General features: G+C 45.1%; 1 protein-coding gene across 12 annotated transcripts in view; it reads left to right on the top strand.

Moving 5' to 3' along the window:
* The window catches only part of Foxp1 (forkhead box P1), a 691302-nt gene that overhangs the window by 296930 nt on the left and 371552 nt on the right, over positions 1–22820 (top strand). For 11 of the 12 annotated variants that reach the window (XM_063285823.1, XM_063285827.1, XM_063285826.1 and 8 more), the window contains exon 3: positions 11446–11522. The gene's annotated coding sequence lies outside the window, so the exon portion shown is untranslated. Of the gene's footprint in view, positions 1–11439; positions 11523–22820 lie in introns of those variants that run through there. The other variant, XM_039107389.2, reaches the window with a different exon arrangement.

Here is a 22820-nt window from a genome sequence, read left to right as displayed (position 1 = left end):
GTTAACCACCTATGGCTTTCCTTTGTCCTGGGCATGGGGTCTTCAGAGTTACTCAGCAAGGACCTTCTCTACAGGGCCATCTCTCAGCCTATTTCTTCTCTTCTTCTCTTTCTCTCATCACTCTGGAACCTCCTTTTTTCAGTCTCTCTTTCACCCTCTCCTCTTCCATTCCTCTTACTTTGGTCCTCCCATTCTTCCAGTCTTTATTTCCTCTGTCTGAATAAATTTGAAAGTATCAACCTTTTAGAGCTGTTTGCCAATGGATTCCTAGTCTCTTCATCTTAGCCTGGCTGTGGTCTGATTTTCACTGGTCATTTACTGTTTGCCATAGCTTCGGGGGCTAAGCCCTTTTCTAGTGTGTAGGAGCCAGGTAGCGTTCTCCTTCAGGTCTTCTGTAGTCCCGCAAGGAGTTTTGGGGATATTCTAGCTATTCTGTTTGCCCACAGTCTGTTTAGTGCCAGGCTGGACAGTGTATGGTGATGCTGATAATTCGATGTGATAGTACTAGAGGGTGGCGCTCTCACTTGAATAATGGCATAGTAGTAACTTTTTGGCTTCTCGCTCTCTACAGTTTGGGAATTCAAGTGGCCCCTGGGTTCTCTTTCTGACTAGAGCTATACAGAACAGAGTTCCCCACAGTCTTTGCAGCAGCCATGCCTGCCATGGTCATTTGTGTTCGAAAGTTCCTCACGGCGTTAGTGGAGGTGAGTCCTTCATACAGGCTCCCTGCTGAGGAAGTGTACCGGGCTGGGGTGTCAACCAAGGGAGAGTCATTCATTCCATACGTTTCCTAATTTAAAAAAAAAAAAAGCACACCGTCAATATTTTTTTCTTAATTGAACAGTTTGTTGAACAGACGGGTGCTTTAATTATGGTGGTCTAAATTTACACACATTGCGGTGGTATTTTGCTACATTAATTACCTTACTTGTCAAGAGTAACAGGTAATTACTACATCAACTCACCCTCCTGCAGTATATGGAAACAGAACTTTATTTGAGCAGATACAGAGAGCCAGAGTATAGTTCCCCAACCCTTCACTCTCTGCTGAGTGGCGACAGCGGTCCCCGAGCTTACTGGATGACAAAAGGAGAGAGGAGTCTCTCTTTCTGTGTGGTTGCCCACCTAATATGTGTGTCCAGAGACACCTATGGGTCCTGGGAGTGTGCACACGGTAAGGAACCATGGGGATCCCTTGTTTTCCTCTCCTGCCCCTCCATGCACTTCAGAGAAGATGTATGCCACTCCCAAGGCCACACAAGAGTTGCATTTGTTTCCAAACCCAGATCAGCTCCAGACTCTAGGTCCCCTCACCCCTCCCCGTCACTTCTGCCTGTGTGAAGCCCAGCATATCTTAATGACCTCTATTGTGAGTATTGAACAGCCATTTGATAGGGTATACTTTAAATATTCATTCAGTCACCTTCCTCTTTTGAACTTCTAACCAATGGCTTGGCTGCCTTACAGGGCTAGAGTGTTCAGACTATGTTCTGTTAAAATGCCAGGGACAACTCATCTCTTCTGACTTCCTCGCCATGTTCCTGGTGTCAGCTTTCATGATAGACTGTGTTAAAGTCCCACTTGAATGTTTTCTTAAGGTGTGCACATTTTGGAGTATACAGGATACCCTTAGCCAAACGATGCCACGCGACCCCTCCTGGCTTCTGCAACGCAGAGGAAAGGCGCTCGCTCTGTCAGCTTGTAGGCGTGGTACTGGCTGCACATCGTGACATAATACACATATACTGTCTGAAAAGGCTTTGTCCCTGTGACAAAATTACAAACTGTGGCTAGCACGGAATACTTACAAGTGGGTTTTCAGGCCCGTCCAAGGTGGAGAGGCTCCTCTTGTAAAGCGTGCTGGCACTGGCTTTTCTTCTTACAACTGGTACCATGAATGGATGAGGTTGTAAAGACGTTGAAGGTTAAGGGCACCATCTTGCCAAGATCATAGGAGGTAGCTCGCAGAGGCCAAAGTGGGTCTCCGGGAGGTTGCTCTTGAAATGAACAAAGGAGGATTGATTTTTCTCTAGTCCTCAGCCCACTTCAGTTTCTATAGTTTTTGCCTGGTCGAGTGTCATTGTAAATCACTCTGAAGCTTGTCATTTGTTACAGCGTCACGTAATGGGCTTAGTAATGCATTGATTCTGCAGCTGTCTGTCTATCCAGTGTCTGCTGTTGGCCAGTCATCGTTCTGTTTCTGGCAGGGCAGGGAGCATAGCAGTCATTTAATAGGAGGAGACGGGAAAGTGGATGAGGCAGTGACAGTTCATGAAGGACTGACAGTGTGAGGAATGTGACTTGGAGAGGCCCCCAGTCTGTTCACAGAAGGCTTTTTGGAAAAATTGACTTGATTTCAAATCTACACACTTAGAATCATCTCCATAAACTCAGAGGACTTAGATAGACAAACATGACTAAGGATCAAACCTCCATTGTGAGAAGGGCAGAAAAGTCCACATGGTCAAACTGGGAATGGAAATGAAGGAATGAGATCACTGGAGATAGGGTAGCATTAGGGTCTTGAGTACCATGGCCAAGGCTGGTTTCCCCTTCACACTGATAGATGACTGTTGGTACTGAAGACTTCCAAGTCAGGTGCAGAAACGACTACTGCCCAGGAGTGGCTCACAGTTTCTGGAAGCTGGCCCTATCCCCTCCAAACTAGAATGTTGACTGGTTTAGTCTTGTGCAGCTCTTGTACAGGCCACCATGGCAGTTGTGAGTTCAGGAGTGCAGCATTCTGTCATGTCCTGAGGACACTGTTCTACTGTAGACTTCCCTGATGTTGGGCTTTTACAATCTCTACCTACTATGCCCCATTATATTTTTAAAGTCACTCTAGAGAGAAGATTTAAGACCAAGTTCTGTGCTCGAATGTGTCTGTTTTTCTTAGCAGTGCCAGTGCAGAGTTCTGCACCTGCTTCCCTGCCGTCCACACAGCCCTGTCCATCCACCCAGATCCTAATTGCCGTTAATACCATGTAGGTTATTCCTTGTGCAAAGCCTTTTCTCACCTGGACTGGGGTCAAGCCTGTGTTAATTGTTTCCATATGCTTTTGCTAGTGCCTCCTGGTAGATGTGGATTTGGAAGCATAGAGACCTCATTTGTCTTAAATTCCAGCAGGTCCCACTTCTAACATAGTGCCAGCACATGGTAAGGCATGGAGGATGTGCCTAGCCAGCTGTGCACTCAAGACAGAGACAAATTTCTCTGAGTTCAAGGCCAGCTTGGTCTATACAGTGAGCTTCAGACCAGCCATGACTATGGACCGAGGTGAAGAACAGAACCTAACAAATGAAAAATGTTCTTGAAAATTGTCAGGGTGATGAATGGAGACAGGACAGATACCTTCCCTGAAAGGATACACGAAACAGTGACGTACCGTCCTGTGTATTCAAGAAAGAGAGAAAGAGACAAAGCTAGAGATGAGGGCTTCTTTAAACAGGTTCTGCTGTGGGCTCCCATATCAAGTCTGTGCTAAGCTAGCTGCTGCAAGCCAGCAACACGTAGGTTTTGACAGCCTAATGATAAAGGACGCATGTATTGTTGACTAAAACGAAGGTCTGTGGTTTCTGTCCTGATAGTCTACTTGTCGGGGGATGGACAGTTCTCAGCAGTTAATAGGTACAGGATTCAATCCCCAGTGCCGACACAGCAACTCACAACTGTCTGTAATTCCATTCAGTCCCAGGGGATCTGACACCCTCACACAGATATATATGCAACACCAATACACATAAATGTAAATATGTTATATAAAAAAGATAGCCTATTTGTTGCTAAGTATTCTTGACTTTCCAAGGACCAGAAAGAATGGTAGCCTTTAAGACTTTATTGATACAGTTTTTTTTAAATAAATGTTTGCGTGCATGCGTGCATGCGTGCGTATGTGTGCGTGTGTCCATCCATGTTAAGGCCAGATAAATTGGGGTATCCTTATTCAGGTGCTCAGTACCTGGATACACTGCCAGCCTGGGAGTTAGTGAGACCCTGTCTCAAATCTTAAATAAATTAAGACAGGGGAACCTATTAAAATGGAGAGGTACCTAGTTCAATAATGAAATTCTTATTTATCATAATGTGCAGGGTGCTGGGTTTAACACTGGGGATTAGTGTGCTGTTTTACTGTCCTGCTGACCCAGGTGATTCTCAGAATAGAATTTAAAATCTTGACCTGGCCTGCCTACCTGCCCTCTCTCCCTCCCTCTGTCCCTCTATCCTTCCCTCCTTCCCTTTCTGTCCCCTGCCTTCCTCCTTCCTTGTTCTCTCAGTGAAACAATTCACTTGATAGGAGAGGTGTGAAGCTAAGCTAAGAGGGTGTCTGCAAGGCCCTTAGATCTTGCAGGCCACATGCAGGGTTTGGGGCTCTGTTCTAAGAGCATGGGGGAGCCATGGATGGATGGTTATAAGCCTCTAAAAGTGAGGCCAGCACATTATCTTGTCGCAGCTGACACAGGGTGTGGTTGAGGTCTCCTCCTTTCTTCATTCAGTGCATTCAGCATGCTTATCAATCACGAGCCTGCTATTTCTAGTTCAAAGCAAGCAGTTTATTTGGACTAAATATTTATGAAATGCCGAGCTTCGTGATCAAGATGTATTTTGTTTTTAATGAGCAAATGACTCAGAATTGTTTGAAGTTATTAAAAGACAAATGACTGTGTGCCATCATGGGAAATGGACAGAGGAGAAAGTAGAATTCTACATTAAGCATTTTATTTATGGTCTAATCCACAAGCAATCTGATTCTTTAAACAGGATGATTTAATTTCTCTTAAAGGCTCAAAGTATAAGAATCGAATTTATTTATGGACTCTCATTAAGGGGACTTTAATGAAGTCAGGCAGTCTATCCAGTTGCTTCAAGGGAAGCTCACACTGAATTCCTAAGAACAACCAATACCGATCCATGTGAGAGGTGACAGAAAGTGTCTGTTCCCAAGACACTTCCAGCCTGCTGTAAAGCCAAGTACAGCCATGTTCATCAGTGACTCTTCTCAGACAAGTTTTTAAAATTGTATAGCTAAGATTTCTTTGCCTTGGAAAAATCTAGAAAGCTAAAAATAGTAAATAAAAATAATGCCTAATCCCTTGTGTCCAAGGCAAACACTGTTAATTCATTAGTTTTTTGATCTTTCCTGCAGCTTGCTTTCTACGCTTAGGGACTCCTGCAGGTTAATGTTCCTGTCTTGCTTATTTTGTGTCATGTCACAATCCTCTCCATTTCCAGATTAATTCTTAAAGGCTACAAAATATCCCTCTGCCAGGCTGGACTATCGTTCACTTGCCTCTGTTCCAGTTTTGATTGATGGTTTAGGTAAAACAGATTCCTAAGAATTTATTCATTCTGTGTCTCAAATCATCTTGTACACATCAATGTTAAAGGAAAACATTAACTGGGGTACAGATTCTTACATTATTTTTCTCTCCGTTATGTATCTGTGTGTTGCTGTCTGAAACAACAAATAAGACAAGCAAGCCAAATCTTTGTCGTAACAATTCCCCGGAACTCAGGGAACAATGGGGGAGTCTACTGGCTATTTTTTTTCTGTGTGTCCAGGGACTGGACATTTAGCTCTTACCCTAAAATTGCTTAGCAAAGCACATCCCCCAAATCAAGGAAAGCAGTTTGGGTCTAATTTAGAAAGCCTTCATGCCTGGCTTTGGAAGTCTGAGAGAATATTATTCCCAGGATCTTAGAACTTGTGATTCCACTTATTTTTTTTAAAGTGTGTGTGTGTGTGTGTGTGTGTGTGTGTGTGTGTGTGTGTGTGTAATGTATATAAAGTCCATTTAAGGTTTCTCTATTTCCTTAGATCAGCACAGGCATTTGATCATATCGAGAGCAAAAATTTGGGGTCTTCGTATTGTTGGAGATGCTGCTTACTGTTTTGTTCCAGCCAGTGCTATGTGTGGCTTGTGAACACAGGGAGGGTGGCTAATGGACAGAGTTCTCTGCAGTGTGTCAGAGTTTGCTGGAAGTCATATCCTGAACCTCCATCACATTGAGGCTACTCTCTTAACATCAGGAATTTATTCCTGGCAGTCAGAGATCCTGCATGAAAATGCTAACCAGAGCTGTTTCCTTTTATGTTAGAGGGAATCTTGTGTCTTATGGGTGAATGGATGGATATGCAAAATACTCATCTTTAAGGCAGAAATGAGCAAATTGTGGCACTTGGACCAAACCTCCTTTTCTGACTTGTTTTTTTTTTTATCAATAAAGTTTTATTGGAAAATAGCTACACTCATTTATTTGGCATTTTGTTTCTGGTTGCTTCCTTACTGTAATGGTGTAGTTGAGCTGTTGTCAGAGAGGACTTATGACTGTAATCTGTTTGTATCATCCATCCATCCATCCATCCATCCATCCATCCATCCATCCATCCAATCATCCATCCATTGTACTGGAGATTGAGTGAATACCTGTATCACACATGTTTGGTACATGCTTTTCAGCCATACTGTATCTCCTGTCTCCAATCTTCATCCTCCTCTTCCTCCTCTTTTAATACTTATGTTTTAAAGACAGGGTTTCTTAATGCAGCCCTAATTGGCCTGGAGCTCACAAAGATCCTTCTGCCTCTGCATGGATATAAAGGCATGAACTAACACACCTAATTCATTCTTAAGACTAGAATACTATATAGTTCTATGCCTTCAACCTGTTAGCAGTATGGATCTAGAAAACGACTGCTTCACAAGGGCCTCAATAGATGTTTGATTTGCTCTGAAATGGAACATGTAAAATCCCTCCACCTGGTTTCCCACTTCTCCTGCCTTCTGTATCTGTTCCTGACCATTTCTGCCTTTGTAACTGAAGACTTCCCCTCCTGGTGTAGTGAAAGTGGTATTTGAATTAGGGAGATGTCCGTGGGTGATTTTTTTTCTTGGATTTTGTGTGTTATCTCTGTAAGTTTGCCAATGGAAGACAGAGGTGTACTCAGCTGGGCTCACAGCCTGAGCAGCTCTGTGAGGCAGGAGCTTGCATTACACTCCACACAAGGGGAAGCACACTTACTCACTGGCTTAAGTAAAGATTAGATGGGGTAAGGCATGCCTGGTACGTCTTAGAATATGATGGCTGTTGCTTCTCTCTCCTCTCCTCTCCTCTCCTCTCCTTAGTTTGGCCAGAGGAGTCATTAATAGCGACAGTAGAGTATCTTGGGGTCTCGCCTGGTTGTGCTTTGGTACTTCACAGTGCTTTCCTTACGTGCAGTTGTCCTGAGATTGAAGGTGAAGCCCAGGAGATAGTCCACTAGGCCAGGGGTGGGTGTGAGGGGAGCAAGTGCAAGGCTCTGCGTTTAGTGCTCACTGATAAGAGTGGAGAGGAAAAAACTAGGGGCTGGGAGGGAAGGAGGGCAGACAAAAAAAGTTAGAGCTAGTAGGACTGTATCTGCCTGGAATATGGAAGACCTATAGTTTAGAGCTTCCAGGAAAGAGAGAAGGGGGAGGGAATAAAAGAAGGAGGGAGATAGAAAAGGAGAGAGGGGAATGAGGAAGAGGGACTCTAACAGAGGAAGAGTGAAAAGGAAGGAAGGGAGAGAGGGAAGTGAAAGTTAGCTTGGAAATATGGATGGATGGATGGATGGATGGATGGATGGACGGACGGACGGACGGATGGACACGAGTCATACAAGAAAGTTCAGTGAGATTGTACAGCACCTGTCTTACTCTCATCGGAAACTAGGATAAAGAAATGAAAGAGTCGCTCGCCAAGGCTATGCTCCGTGTGTCCTATCATGGTTTCAGTTTATCTCATCCTGTAAAGCTCTGTGGGTCCTTATAGGGCCCTGAGTCGAAGACATCCTGTAATATTACTCCCCTTAGATGATAGGAAGTCCCAACTGGGTCTCTGGATCCTTCATCAGGGATGAGAGGGGGCCTTAGGCATGGCAAAGAGGCACCAGAGTCAGGAGGTAGTACGTCCTACCTTGGCTTGTTTAGTGGTGACTTGGTGGCAAGGACCCTCATAGCTAAAAGCCCAGCTTTCTGCTTAGAAAGAAGGAGAACTGGATTTGACAAGCACCTCGCCACTCATGGTTACAGACTGACAGTGTTTTACCAGGTCATGATGGGGAAATAACTGCTTCCTGGAAATGCACACTGTAGAGATGTTGACCCTCTCTGAACCTACCTGCTATAGTTGCTCATGGAAATAGCAGCCGTTGGAGACAGTCAGGCTGCTTGGAAGAGTGGACCTAGATCCTTGTTGAAATGTCCTTACAAACCCGCCAGCCATCTAAATCTGCTGCCCACTGCTTAGCCATTGTGACCCTCCTGAAAGTAGGGATCTAGCTTGGGCGCGCATTCCAAGCGGATGCGCTCAGGCATCGCTGCGTGTAATGACACCCTCACTCCCAAAGTGATCTATGTGGGCTCAGACTTGTTTTGCTATTTTATAAAAATCCAAAGTCATATGCTGTATTCAGTAGAATTCTTTATCCCGAGTGGCAGACAGCATTTGTTGAAATATTTCTTTAATTTGAATTGCACATTCTATGATGAACCACTTTGGGAGCACTCTCGGTTTTATCATCCCTTTAATAGATGTAGGCCTACCTTTTAAAAAAGTTATTCATTTTAAATTATTATATGAATATTTCAGGATTATAATCATCATAAAATGAAAGAAAAATTTGTCCGACCAAAATAGAAATTTAATTTAAGATAGAAATTGATTATAAGGTTCAGTTAGGACTAGAAACGTGCATAGAAGGGTATTTTTAAAACCTTACAGCTGTACAGTTTTGTTATCGTTTCAGAAAAATCACAGATGTGTTTATTGATGTCCTTGGTGATCACAAAGATGTCTAAGATTTGTATGAGGCAGGTGGGTGGCACTCTTGACTGTGTTGATGTTCCAGCGGCCATGGTCCAAAAAAAAAAAAAAAAAAAAATCAAGCTGATCCCTAGACACCGCTATGTGATTATAACATTCATTCCCTTCTCTTTCCTTGGTATCCATAGTACTTCCTTCCACCTGTCACTGTGTCCTGGGTGACATGTGAAACAGAAAACAAGTTGACCAGGTTTGTTTTCCAGTCGGCTCTTGCTTATTTTTTCTCTGGTGGCCCTTTGTTTCCATGGGGCTCAAATTTACTATTCATGAGACCCATTTTAATCAATGACCGTATCAGACAAATGGAAGCTAAGCACTGGTTAGTATGGTGGAAATAAACATGGGCTCTCATTAATGGCGCTGTCTGAATAATGAGGTGAGCGTTGTGTCCTGAGCTACACTGAGAGCAGGCAGGCTCCTCACTGGAACGACAGGCTGACAGCTACGTCTAGGAGTACAGTCATTAGTGGGCCTCGCCATCAATGTCATGGTACTGTGTCAAATTAGTTAGTGTCCCCTTAGCTGAGAAGCTGGACCTACAAATTATCCTCCCACATCCCCGGAAGCCGTGTTTGTGAAACCCACGATCAAGTGTGAGCAAATTATTAACACGGCTCATAAATTAACTAGTTTACAGGCTTATAACATTTTTACAAGTCGATAATAAAGGGCCCCAAAGTTCCCCGACGGCTCTGCCCTGGTGTGAGGACAGAGATCGGCCGATTTTCCCTTGAGGCATGCATGGGAAGCTGGCTGTTGGAAGAGGCACAGCTCTTGGGGGTCTCAATGTCAAGGTTGGGTGGTACTCACCAGGAATGCCAGCGAATGTACTATGCCATTGAGGGGAACATAATGAACTTCATTATCTCATTATGCTGATGAGTGGGTGACAATGGTCCTTTCTCAAGGTGGCAGTCCTTCCTTCCCAGATTGCATCTGGTCACTGCTCACCCCAACGGACATTTTTAAAAAATATGTTTGATGTGTTCTTATGCTTTGAGAAGAATAATGACCACATAGCTTATCTTAGAAGAACTAGGATTTGTATGTGTGTATGTGTGGGAGTTGGGGGGTGGGTAGGTGCACAGGCACACGCTCAGGTGAGGAGGTCAACGTCCTCAAGTGCTTTCCCAGTTATTTCCTAAGATGGATCTCTCACGGAACCTGGAGTTCACTGATAGGGCTGCACAGACCACTGGGATTACAAGTGTTCCCTACTGAACTTTTTTTTTTTTTCCCTGAATGCTTTCTTGGGAAGTACTGGGCTGCCTGGTTCATCTCCCAAGCCTAGAACAAGGATGCCGTAGCTTGTCTGGCTTGAGCAGTCTATGAGTTGCTGGCAGCCGATGCCTAGTAAGCAGCCTGGTGGGGTCTGCCTGAGGCTACCCAAATCTAAAAGAGATACCAACCCAGGATGTCATCTCTGTACTCTCCTCTGTGTTTTTCTTGACAGACAACCCACATGGTTTCCCGAGACTTGTTTTCAGACTTTCAAATCATAAAACTCCACACATCTTTTCAGTTCTAACTTCTCAGTTTGATTAATCTAGAAAATGGGTACAGTTATTGAATGTTGCTTGAACTTACTGAGCGTACTGTGGGAAGAGAAGAGCACGGGCTCGCACCAGACCCTGACTCTGCTCAGTTTCGTTCTCCTAGAGCGTTCGTTCCTTCTGTAGCCCCTACAGCATTGGAGTCACCTCAGAGTTTCACAGTTTGACAGGCAGCTCTTCTGACATAGTCAGCAAGTGCTCAGAGGGGATTGGACCCACTTGGTAATAGTCTACTCATAACTCAGCCAGACCACAGAAGCCCATAGCCTCGGCCCACATCCTTGCCTTCCTTGACAAGTGCCTCTCCTGGCATGTGGAATGCGGATGGTAAGTGAGACAACGTGTCTGGCTTACAAGCAGGAGCTCAACTGCCTTTTCAGGGCACCTGTGTCAGGAGGGTGTGTGTTTTCTCCTGGCCTCTTCTACAGAATATCTGAAGCCAGGTTAATGGACCCAAACCTGAAGTGACATCTTCATTTTGTATGATTGTGGCTCCTGAGAACTTCCCAGGGACTGTTGAGCATCATAATTCAGAGATTGCACACCCTAAGAATGTGGCTGGAGAGATGGCTCTGTCTGCAAAGAGCTTGTCCCATGAGATGAGATCTTGCATTCACATCTCTAGCACATGCATGAAACAGTGGCATGTGTCATTCAACCCGGAGCTGATGAAATAGAGACAGTTGCATCCCTGGGGTTTGTGGGCCAATTAGTCTAGCTAAATGGGTAATTCAGTGAGAGACCAAATACTGTGGAGACCTGATTGAGGAATTTCTCTTACTCTGACCTCTAACCTCCATACACATGCACACATGTGTATGTATGTATATATACACACACCAAAATAAAAAAAAAGGAAAGGGAGAAGACACTGATGAACACATAAGGGAACCAGATTTCCTCAGGGAATATCTGTTAGTTTATAACATTTTCATTTTTCTGATTCTGGAAGAGAAGGGGGAAATCAGGGCTAAGTTCATGTGTGAAGAAAGCAGCCCTATGAAACATCCAAGTCCCTTACCGTAACCCCTCTCTCTTTCTTGCCTCCAGGTTCCTCCTGTGTGCTGCAGTCCCCCTGCCAGTGACCCCAGGCTTTTTATGGCTGTGAGACTCATTAAAAGCTCAGGGTAAGTGACCAATATCTGCATCACCAAGGAGTAGAAGGAAAATTATGGCCCACTTGCTCTAGGATCAGGCAGGAGCCCCACGGTTGGCAGGCACATGTATGTTGCCACTTTTTGTGACAGCTGTAGGACAATTGCATGTATAGGCCCCTTTGGGGTGAGATGATGGCTCAGTGGTTGAGCTACTTGCCTTGCCAGTGTGATCGCCTGAGATCAATCAACTAACAATAAAAACCAAGCATTTGCTTATCATCACAATTCTGAGGAGGCAGACAGATGAATCCTGAGGCTGGCCTGGTCTACTCAGTGACTTCTAGGTCTCAGTTAAAGACCTTGCCTCACAAAACAAGGTAAATGGCTCCTGAGAAATGACATCCTTGGCCTCCACACATATCCACACACGTGCAATGTGTATCTGTACAAACATGAACATGTATGATGTACACACACACACACACACACACACACACACACACACACACACTACTACTACTACTACTACTACTACTACTACTACTACTACTACTCCTCCTCCTCCAAACAGAATGAACTAAAAGGAGTCCCATTTGTGCCTGGCTGTGAGCCATCATTGCAGGAAGATGTCCAAATGCAGAGATGTCCAATGCTCACATTGTTTCAGAGGGGCCACAGAGTGACTCTCGTTGCCCTCCTAGGCCACAGTGTCTTTTGTAGTTAAGCCCCTCTGCTGCTGGTTAGCAGAATTAGCCATGGATACTTAAAAAAGGAAATGGGTGGGGTCGCTCCATCCCCATGAAAACTGTGTACTCAAATAGTCATTGAGCTATTTTGACCTGAGGTTTATTCCTATATCGGAACGATGCAGCAAGGTTGGGGTACCAACCATGAACTTGGCAGCTTATGGGGTACTAGTCACTCTGGCCTTGAGCAAACTGAATGTGGAAGAAATGGTGATTTGAAATACCTGCCCTTCCAACCTGGCAGGGTAGCTGCCAAGGTAAAGCAGGGTGGGGAGCGTGTGAAAGGCTTCCTTCCACTTGAGGGGAAAGAAAGCTCTCCCATCTCTCTGGCTCCCAAGTCACCTTCGCTGTCATTAGCTGACTAACCCAGGGTGCTGGAATGTTCCTTTATTTGGTGAGTCATACAGTCTTTGAGCTCCAACTGTGTTAAACTTGATGGACATGCTGTTGAAATATTTCTTTAGTATCAAATATGGATGGAGGGATACACGGGTAGATTATGGCAGGCTAAAGATCAAATGCCAATGAAGAGCGATTAAATTTCCTTTAATCATCAGAATCTGAGAGGGCTTTAAGATCTTCCACCTTTAATATAGGCCTTAATAAATAATAATGCTTTGAATGTCTGCAGTATGTTTGAATTTCACAAGTCTTGCATGTCAAAACATATAGACAGGCTCAGCAAATACACTTCTCCGGTCCAGTAGTGCTAATTAAGAAGGGAGGTCAGGGTTAAACAAACAGCTCTGAGACTAGAAAGTGGGAATAAAAAACCCAGTTTGTGGATTTTCTAGGGGTTTTGTCCCCATAGAAAATGACAGTACAGTCTGAATGGGTGTTTCTGTCTTGCTGTATTACTTGCAAATGGCCGTCTCCTATCTGTAGGTAGGTGTGCCTGGGAGACTAGTTTGCGCCTTCTACTCTGCCTGCTCAAAAAACGGTTAATTCTTTGGTGGCTGCTGGATTGTTCCTAAATCCTGCAAAGGAGAGACAGGGAATCAGGAGAGGAAAGTGGCCCTGCCTTTGCCTCTGCCTTTGTACAGCTTCCCTGAAGCCTGGCTCGTGATCTCTGTTCCCGTTCTCTGGATTCCTGAGAGATGCAGCCTTAGCTGTAGGAAACATTCCAGACAGACGGAAAGCAGGAGAAATGTGCAGTTTCTGAGCTGCACATGTGGTTACGTACACCAGGTTCTATGGTGGACTTCTGTTGCCCCGGGTCTTTTTGAGTTACTCTATGGTAATGTTTCAGTCTTAGCAGATCCACACATCTCAGCAAAGTCTTGACTCTCCATATTTCTGACTGTGCCCTGCTGAGTCCTAGAACTGCAAGGAATTTTTTTCCCCTGTAGGGAGGTGTAAACCAAAATTCAAAGTCCTGGATATACAGAGGAGTGTTCCTTACCGTGGTTCTGAAGTTTTGGTCCAGGTTAGATGTCAACATGGCATCCCAGTGACATGGCCAATTCCTACCCAACAGTGCTCTCCCGGTGTCTGTGAGCAACAGGGCCACGGGCACTGCCTTTTCCTCTCTTATGTAGGCTTGATATGACAACCCATCTCCCTTCATTCTCTCTCATTGGCTGTGGTGCATGTCAGCTGATCTCTCTTACTTTCAGGTGACAAGTGACTTGCTCCATCCATATTTTCTGCTTCAAACTGACTTGTCTGTTTTTTCTGTAAGAATTCCCAACTGGCACCATGAACATACTGAAATGAGCCTGGTACTATGGAACATTCTATCTCCCAGCCTGGGAGAACTCATGAGCTGCAGCATACTTGCTGTGTTAACAGACGTGTTGTCAGACCTACTGTGGACATAGGACAGCAATGTGACCACACTACACATGCTGACATTGGATTGGCTTAGACTCAGGTCTTATTTTTCTAAGTTGTTAGCTGAGCTTCTCTTAGTAGACCAGACAGATCATTTAACATCCTACAGTCCCACCTGTCTCATCTGGGAAGCGGATGGAGAATCAGCAAGATGATTCAGGAAGAGCTCAGTACAGATTTCGGTCCTTAGCTGAGGCCATCACTGTACCGAACGCTTCCCATGGGAATGTTGGAACCTGCCAACCTGGCTGGGTTGTGGGTAGTTGTCTGTCTGACAGAACATGCACTCTCCACAGTCTAGGACTTGCTGCCTGGTTTCCTTTAAATATCATTGTCTTTGGGAGGCAGCCCTGGTACTTGTATCCCAGGACCTGTAGCCATGAACCCGTGTGTATAGATAGCTCACAGGTAGAACAGAGAGCTTCATTTCATATGGAGGGGACACACCTTAAAGACGAGCTGTTCTGTCCTTCCAAGCTGAGGTCACAGCTTGCCTATGGCTCATTGTTCTTAGTCACATTGATTTCTTTTCTTCTGTGCCTCAGTTTCCATATGCAAGGTGAGGTAGGTGAGGAGAGGCCAGCAAGGGCTTCTGGGAGATGCTGCTAGAGATGTTACCTTTAGCTTTCTTATTTTTTCAGCTTATAATTTTGTTTATTCTTTACATTTCCCCCTCCCTCCCTCCGTCCCTCCTTCACCCCATGTGTGTGTGAGAGAGAGAGAGACAGACAGACACTCTGTGTGTGGGGGGGGGGTGGGGGGAGGGCTGCTGTGTAGCTCAGGCTGGCTTTTACTGGACAGCCTCCAGCCTCAGCCTCCACAGTGCTGGAATCACAAACATGCACTCCAAACCCTGGCTATCCCCTTCCTTTGGAATGTGACAAGGATGGTCGAGAGGCTTGATTCCTGGTGGTGTTTGCATGCTTGTTCATGTTTCATGCATTAATTGAACTGCAAAATAGAAAGCAAGAAGGAATTGGCTTAAGAAATTCATATAGGGTAAGAACACTTGACTCGACCATGACAGATCTGAGTTCAGATCCCAGAAGCCATGTAACATGTTAGGCATGGCCTCATGTGTCTGCTGACCTATTGCTGGGGCTTGCTTTGTCAGTGAGCTCTGCCCCTAACATGACAAGACCCAAGTTCAGCGAGAAACTCTGTTTTAAGGGGATAAGGCAGAGAATCAAAGAGGAGGACATCTATTGCTTATCTCTCGCCTCCACATGTATGCATGGGAGATTTGCATCTCTGTCCCCTAGTTCACACACACAAATGCACCACAGACATACAAGCAACACAATGTGGAAGTGAGGGTAATCTGTTTGCTGCATGCTGACTGTTGGATATCTGAACCTTGTCTTAGACCATACAAGGTCCTCATGTCAAACACAGCAGCAGGACATCATTGGAGTCCAAGCCATTTCTCCAGAGCCTTGGAAAAGGGGCGTTCATAGTACTGAATCCTGCCTTTGGTCATCTCCCTGGGGATCCATTTTCCCAGTGTTAGTCAGAGCTGGTTTGAACTGCCTGGCAGAAGAAGGCACCTTGTAGTAGCAGAAAACCTTCTATGCTGTTAAATGTACAATTGACCTGTCTTCATGTTCTTATCTTTTGATGGAAAACTTCTATTTGCATAGCTGGGAAGCGTTAGCTATAAATATCCCTTGCTGTTAGCACCGTTTACCTGCGTTGAGAGGGTGATAGGTGGCTGTATTATCCCCGTACGCCTGTGGTTGCCATATGTTCTTCAGTGTGGGCTTGTTACATAAAACCAAGGGGTAGAGAATACCCCCTTCCACCTCCCCACATCACATAGCGTCTGCTGGTAGAAGACAAGTGTGTACTCTCTCACACTCGTTGATAAGAGCCTTGGATTAGCTAGGGTTAATAAGAAAGCAAGGTTGCATTTGTTAATTTCTAGTTAACACCATCTCAATGTATAAAGTAAAAAAACATCATTAACCTAAGCAGGGGTGGGAAATGGCTCAGTTGACAGGGTGCTCTCTGAGCAAGCGTGAAGAGCTGAATCGGGATTTCTAGCACCCATATTTAAAGAAGCCAGGCACGGTGTAATCTCAGCAGTGAGGAGACAGAGACAGGAGACTCTCTGTGTTCTGACCAGATAGTCTACCCAAATCAGCGAGTTCCACAGTTAGTGAGAGACCCTGCCTCCAAAAATAAGGTAGAGAGAAATTGAGGAAGTTCCTTTCAGGCCTTTGCATATGTGTTTACCCACAATGTGCCCACATGTACATGACTGTGTCACCCCCCCATCTCTTCCTGTTTCTTTTTCATATCCCCTAACCTCACACCTGTGTGTGTGTCTCATGAAACAAAACCAAAACAAATGGAGATACAGTGTGTTGAAAGCCCTGCCGTCCTTTGGAGGAAAGGAAAGGAGAAAATCCAGTGAATGTCACTCAAGCAAGCTAAGTACACAGAGTAGGAAAAACTTTCATTTGGCTGCGAAGAGGCTTCAGAGCCAACACCCTGCTTTTGAGCTCTCTAAAAATACCTAACACCCCTGCTTTTAGATATCATTTGAGAGCGTAAAATAATAATTCACGGGAGGGGAACCAGATTGTCCACTAGGAATTGGGATGAGTTTTGTGTGCACAGGAAGTGGGCCAGCCTGGACTCACCTCCTCTGCCCTCTCCAAGGCCCCAGGAGTGTCAGCAAGAAGGTCTGTAGGCATTGACAAATGTTTGCTTAAGTGTTTCTTAGTTTGGCTGCCCTATGTGAGGACAGCCTGGTACTGTGGGCTCTTAGAGCTAGGTGTCTCTGGTTGAGAGTTGCTGGGGCCAGAGTTCTTAACAGCAGCTTGCAGAGCAGATTTTCTACCCTGGTTCATCAGTGCAGAGAGCTGAGACCTTATCCTTGTCCTTTGTCCCTAGTAGTTGATTATGTGACAACATCTCTTCTCCAACATTGGCCTGCTTCCTGAATGTGGCCATTGCTTGAGATCTCTCCTCACAGAAGTTATGCTGTGGGCCTTGGAGTTTATATAGGTGGGTGGGACTGGGCAGTCTGCTCCTGTGCACTTAACCTATCCCCTGACAACACTGTTCATGTTTCTCTCCTACAGTGTATTGAAAGGTGGATGCTGGATTTTCCCTTTCTTTGTCCTTTTCCTTCCCCTATCTTTACCCCTCCCCCATCTCTGTCATGATTACCATTGCTCCCTTTCTCCATCTACCTCTCTGTTTATGGGATGGAGCCTTTGAACTCCATCCCCAGCCTCCGAGATGTCTACTCCCCACCCCTTGAATTTTCTAAAGTCAAAAAAAAAACAAAACAAAACAAAACAAAACAAAACAAAACAAAAAAAACCCTAATCGTCAGGAACTTTGCCCTGAACAGTTAAAAGAAACACCACCTTTTGAAGCCTGCCCCGTTGTGACTCTCTTTCTGAGAATTAGCCTGAGTGCCAGAATGACTCTAAGAATTTGACATTTATTCACTTGGAACAGACTCGAGGCTTCTAAAAGTCCACTTTAAAGATGAGGAGACCGAGGCAGTGAAGTGTGATTTCCTGCCTAGAATTCTCTGCCCACAAGGGCAGCAGGTGCAGGGATTTGAACCTCTGTCCTGTTTGCTGTGGTGACTGGTTTGTAACCTCTGCTCACCGAGTCTTAGCTATGTCCCTCTTTTCTCACAGCACTGATTTCCAGGTGTTCTGTTTTAGCTTGTGCACAGCTGTTACTCTGAACTGCAAGACACACCTTGAGGCTGTGACCTGACTGTTTCATCTGTCTGTGCCTTTCAGATTTACATGATTAATCTGTTTGTTTGTGTGTTTGTTTTTATTGCTAATACAGGGTCTTCGGGGACTGAGAATATGTCCTGGTATAATTAGGAGCAGGCACATCCTTTTGTCTCTAGTGGATATGCCTGTTACAACATTGCCCCCATCCCCCATCTTTTGAGTTGTTTTGCTGTGGTACAGTAGTCTAATTACCCTCACATCTGTAACCCTCACTTTATGTCAGGTTAGCCTCTGACCAGTCAATGATAGATTTGTTCCACCCAATCACCTGTGTGAAAAAGTAGGGTGAGCTAGAGTGCCCTGCCCAGAGCACTGGTGCTCTACTTGGGGCATTTTTTGTTGGGAGCTCAGGCAGCAAATCCTGAAAGCACCCACCAGGGAGGATTTTTATTGACCACTATAAAGATGTAGCCACTTAGAGTTAATCTCAGTTACCTTTCGAAAGCCTGTAGTTACATAGTCAGTATAATTGTAGATCCACTAGCTGTGGGTCCTGGATTGTATTAGTCATATAGGAGGCTGAAGCCAGGGACCATCGATGGATGAGCTGTTGTCACTGAAACGGTTTTCACTGTCTAAATTTTGTGTTTACTCAGAGCTACACGTATGTGTGTGGTATACATGCATATGAATGTGCCTATGCGTGTGTACATACATGTTCGTGAGTTTGAGGAGTAGCTGTCTCTGTGGCTGTCCATCCCATTCACTGATACAGAGTCTTCAGCCGAGTGCCCACAAGTCACTAATGTAGCCCGTCTAGATGGCGAGACGTTGTCTTTGTCTTCCAAGCATTGGATTGAAAAGGGGTTGGGGTTGGGGTTGGGGTGGCACCTTGGCCACCTGGCATTTACATGGATTCTGGCTTGGACAACAAACACTTCAGCTACTAGCAGCATCCCAGTGCCCTGGGCCACTTCTAACACAGCTCTGCATTCAAATCCTAAGTTGTCAACTCACTGTGACCATGACTGGCCAGCTTAGGCACAGGCATTGAATGGGCTCGTAGTTTTAAAAAGTCAGACTGGAGCATGAACTTCAAGAGCGTCTGGCTCAAGGGGCTCATGGGCGTACTGCTAGGTCTCCATCCAAGTCTTGGGGCTGTGATTAGTTCCATGTTCCGTTCATTCCCTGGATGCTCCCTGGTTACGTCATGACACCCTTCCTAAGCACGTTTTGGGAGGAACTCCAGCAGAAATAAAACTATTCTTCGTAAAAATCTTTACCTTTATTTGTGTATGTGTGAGTACATGAGTGTATTTGTATGAGCGCTCGTGTCATGGCATGTATGTGGAGGTCAGAGGACAACTGGGTCAGCTCTACCTCTCCAGAGATTGAACTTAAGTCCTGCCAGCACAAGAAGTCTGTTCTAAGGCCTCATCAGTACAGGGCAATTTGGCTTTTACTGTTGCTGTGACTTGGGGGAAGGGAGACGCAAATACATGTGGAGGGCAAAGGCCAACCTTGAGTGGCACAGCTTATGCACCTTCCACTCTTTGAGTTAAAACCTGTCATCCTCACCAAGCAGGCTAGGCTAGCTGGAGGCACAGCTCCTGATATCTGTCTGTCTCTCTGCCTTTATGTCCCTTGGGATTTCAAGTATACGTCAACATGCTTGCTCCATGTGTGTTAGGAATCAAACTCAGGTCTTCATGCTTGCAAGGCATGGAGCAACTCCCCACCCACACCCCCCATCCGTGTCCCCAGATTGGTCTTGTATGTATCTGAAATGCCGGGCCGTCCCTCTGTAAAGCAACATGTGGTGGTACGTGACCTCTGTAAATCGGTGGGTGATAGGTCCGGTTTAGAAGTCAGGGCGGAATCCCAGGAGGTAGACTATATCTGAGGTCAGGTGGCTCAGTCACCCTGAAATGACCTGTCATCTCTGAGATGTTTCTTGTGACCTTGTCTGCATAGTCTTTGGACATCTCAAGTGACGTTTTATGTTGAAAACAGACTATATCTCAGACATATAATTTCTTCTCTCCACTCTAGAGGTTGGAATCCTCTCACCTCTGGCTGCCTCCCTCGGACTTCCGCCTGGGGTATCCATCTAATATCTGCCATAGGTATCTCAGTGCAGGCTGTTTAATTTCAAAATTCCCCGGCAAGGTCAAGAGAATAGGTTTTGGTGGGCTGCATCTGTGAAGAGGAGGTTGTTGTGGGAGCGTTGGAAACTTCATGAAAGGGAGAGACTTAGTAGGGTCTCGGAAGAAAGCTCGAGCCATCCATCCCAGGGGAATACCCGTGTTGGCAGCCATCTCTAGGATTCAGCCTGTAGCACACTCAGGCTTGCAGTGAGTTTCCCAGAAAAGCTGACTTAACATGCTTGGTAATATGCATGCCTTTTATAAACAATCGACTTATTTTTATTTTATGTATGTGCACAGCTGCTTCCTGAGGAGGCCAGAAGAGGGTGTCAGATACCCTGAGTGGAGTTAAAGGTGGCTCTGAGCCACCTGTTGTGGGTGCTGGGAACCGAACTGGCATTCTTTGCAGGAAGCTCTTTTTAACAACGGAACCATTTCTCTAGTCCTGAAAACACACACATCTCTCAAGTCTTAGACCATATACATGATGCAAATGAGAAGCTGCTTTTGCAGGACTGCGTGGACATCCGTGGCATGCATTCTGCTACATCAGTCTATCAAGAACACAGTAAGAGAGGAGTAAGCCTGCATGGGTACATTTTGGTGAATTAAACTGCAGGATTCTTAGTATCACTTCAAATGACGAGTGATGTTGATGCCGCAAGCGTCCTTGGATGAAAACGAAGTCCTCTGGTCTGAGTTTCCTTATTTGGTACCTGATGAGAGCCTCCCCAGGTGTTCAGGTTGATACAAGCCGCAACATTTGGTGGTGGTTGTTGGTGGTGGTCTGTTTTGATGTTGTGAGACAGGGTCTCACTATGTGCCTCAGACTCTACAGCACTAGGATTGCGGATGTGCACTACCACACAACACCAGGTAGAAAATCAACACGCCTTTACCCACAGAGAAAGCCTGAGTGTTTACTACTCATTTCTATTATAGGGTATCGGTGATTTTAAACTGGTTGTCAAGGCTTAAAAAGTAATTCAGTTATATGTCTGTTTAAGTATTGATTTAAAACATCTTTTTCTGTATGCCCTGGACAGAATTTATTTTTGTTTGCACATTCGTTCCTCGCATTACAAAAATTGAACCTATTAAAGACAGTAGAATTTAGCAAAGACCTCTTAACTCTACATGGTTTTATCACTTTCCTGAATTAATAATTTTGTGTTCCCCATTTCCTCTCCTTGGCCCAGGAACCATCCCTCTATTTGGATCTGTGCAAATGACTTGATTAATTAGGCAGTCTGTTAATTCTGATTACCGAGTTACAACAGATCAGTGTCCAAGTGTCACTGTGTAATTCAGATTAAAAAGCTCTTCATATTATCAAAACAAAATTTAAACGAACAGAGAAGCACGTTGAAACGTGTTACATTAAAACAATGCATCTCCCAAGGGAAATCAAATTTAAAGTATAAAAAATGATTTCTTCCTCCCACGTTATCATTATTTTTTTATTGTGACACCCATCAGATTGTCTTTCACAGGAACATCTTTAAAAGGACGGGATTTTCTTCTCATGTCTGGAAATTATAGCCAAATGAGGCCGGGTGTGATCCACAATGATGGATGCCTTGTTTCCGCTTGGGAGTGATTTAGTGCCATTGCCCGTGCTTGTGCCCGTTCTGACCACGCTGGCCTCTGATATTGGAGTCACTTGTAGAAGTGAACTTTGGCAGTGTGTGGGGGAGGAGGGAATTTCAATAAGCCTGACTCTCTTTCACAGCTGAAGGCATTGATGCTTATTAAAGACCAGTAGCCACGTTGTTCCTGCTGCTCCTTTGCTAATGACTTACTGCTAAGAACCATCAGGCATCACACAGATGCTTCCGCCCGTCCGTCCTTCCTTTCTTCCCCCTTCTGCCTCCTTTGGGTCCTTTCTTGGTACATTACAGTGCCATAGAAAATGAGCAGGTAAGGCTGTCAAGATGATTCCTTGGTGGGTAAGAGCTTTTGCTACTCAAGCATGAGGATCTGAATTCAAGTCTCCAGTAAAACCATGTGAAAATGTTGGGCATGGACACATGCCCCTTTGACTCCAGAACTGAGGTGAGGGGGTTGACAGAATACCCGGAGCAGGCTGGACCAACCAGCTTAGCAAAAAGAAAGATAAATTCATTGAAAGACTGTATCTCAAGGGAATAAGGCAAGGATGTTGGAGATCACTGATATTATAGCTCAGGACTTTACATGCACACACATACTAAGGTTAAGAAACTGGGCACAGGGCTGGAGAGATGGCTCGGTGGTTAAGAGCACTGACTGCTCTTCCAGAGGTCCTGAGTTCAAATCCCAGCACCCACATGGTGGCTCACAACCATCTGTAATGAGATCTGATGCCCTCTTCTGGTGTGTCTGAAGACAGCTACAGTGTACTCATATAATAAATAAATAAATCTTAAAAGAAGAAAGAAAGAAACAGCACAAAAGTCAGCATAAGAGTAAGGTTTTTGTCCTCTGACTCCCACAGTTCGTGTTTTGTGATTGTCAGCTTCCAGTAACATCTACAGTGAAGGTCTCGCTGTTTGCCTCTGCCCCACCCCCCTTATGTGCCCCCACCCTTGTGCACTCAGGCGCACAAGCAACTCCCGGCTTGTTTACATGCACTCATATTGCTTGGCATCTCAGAGGTGTGCAGACTGGTGGGGGGAAAGTTTATTCACCAACAGACTCCCGGCCCCAGCTTCCTCAGCCACATCTGGAGCTGCACAGCTGGAGTAAGTGGAGCTGATGAATCTAATGTGTATCCATTCATGAGTTTGCTAAGCTCTAGTTTTTTATGAATGAATATATTTAGTTTGTATGGAAACTGGAGAAATGGGTAGTGAAAAATCTTCTGTCTGTGTGTAAGAGTTTGAGAGAGAGTTTGGGAGTAGGGAGAGAGAA

The sequence above is a fragment of the Rattus norvegicus genome, chromosome 4, assembly GCF_036323735.1.
Source record: "Rattus norvegicus strain BN/NHsdMcwi chromosome 4, GRCr8, whole genome shotgun sequence".
In the NCBI taxonomy this organism is placed as follows: domain Eukaryota; kingdom Metazoa; phylum Chordata; class Mammalia; order Rodentia; family Muridae; genus Rattus; species Rattus norvegicus.
This window is presented reverse-complemented; position numbering and strand designations above follow the sequence as displayed.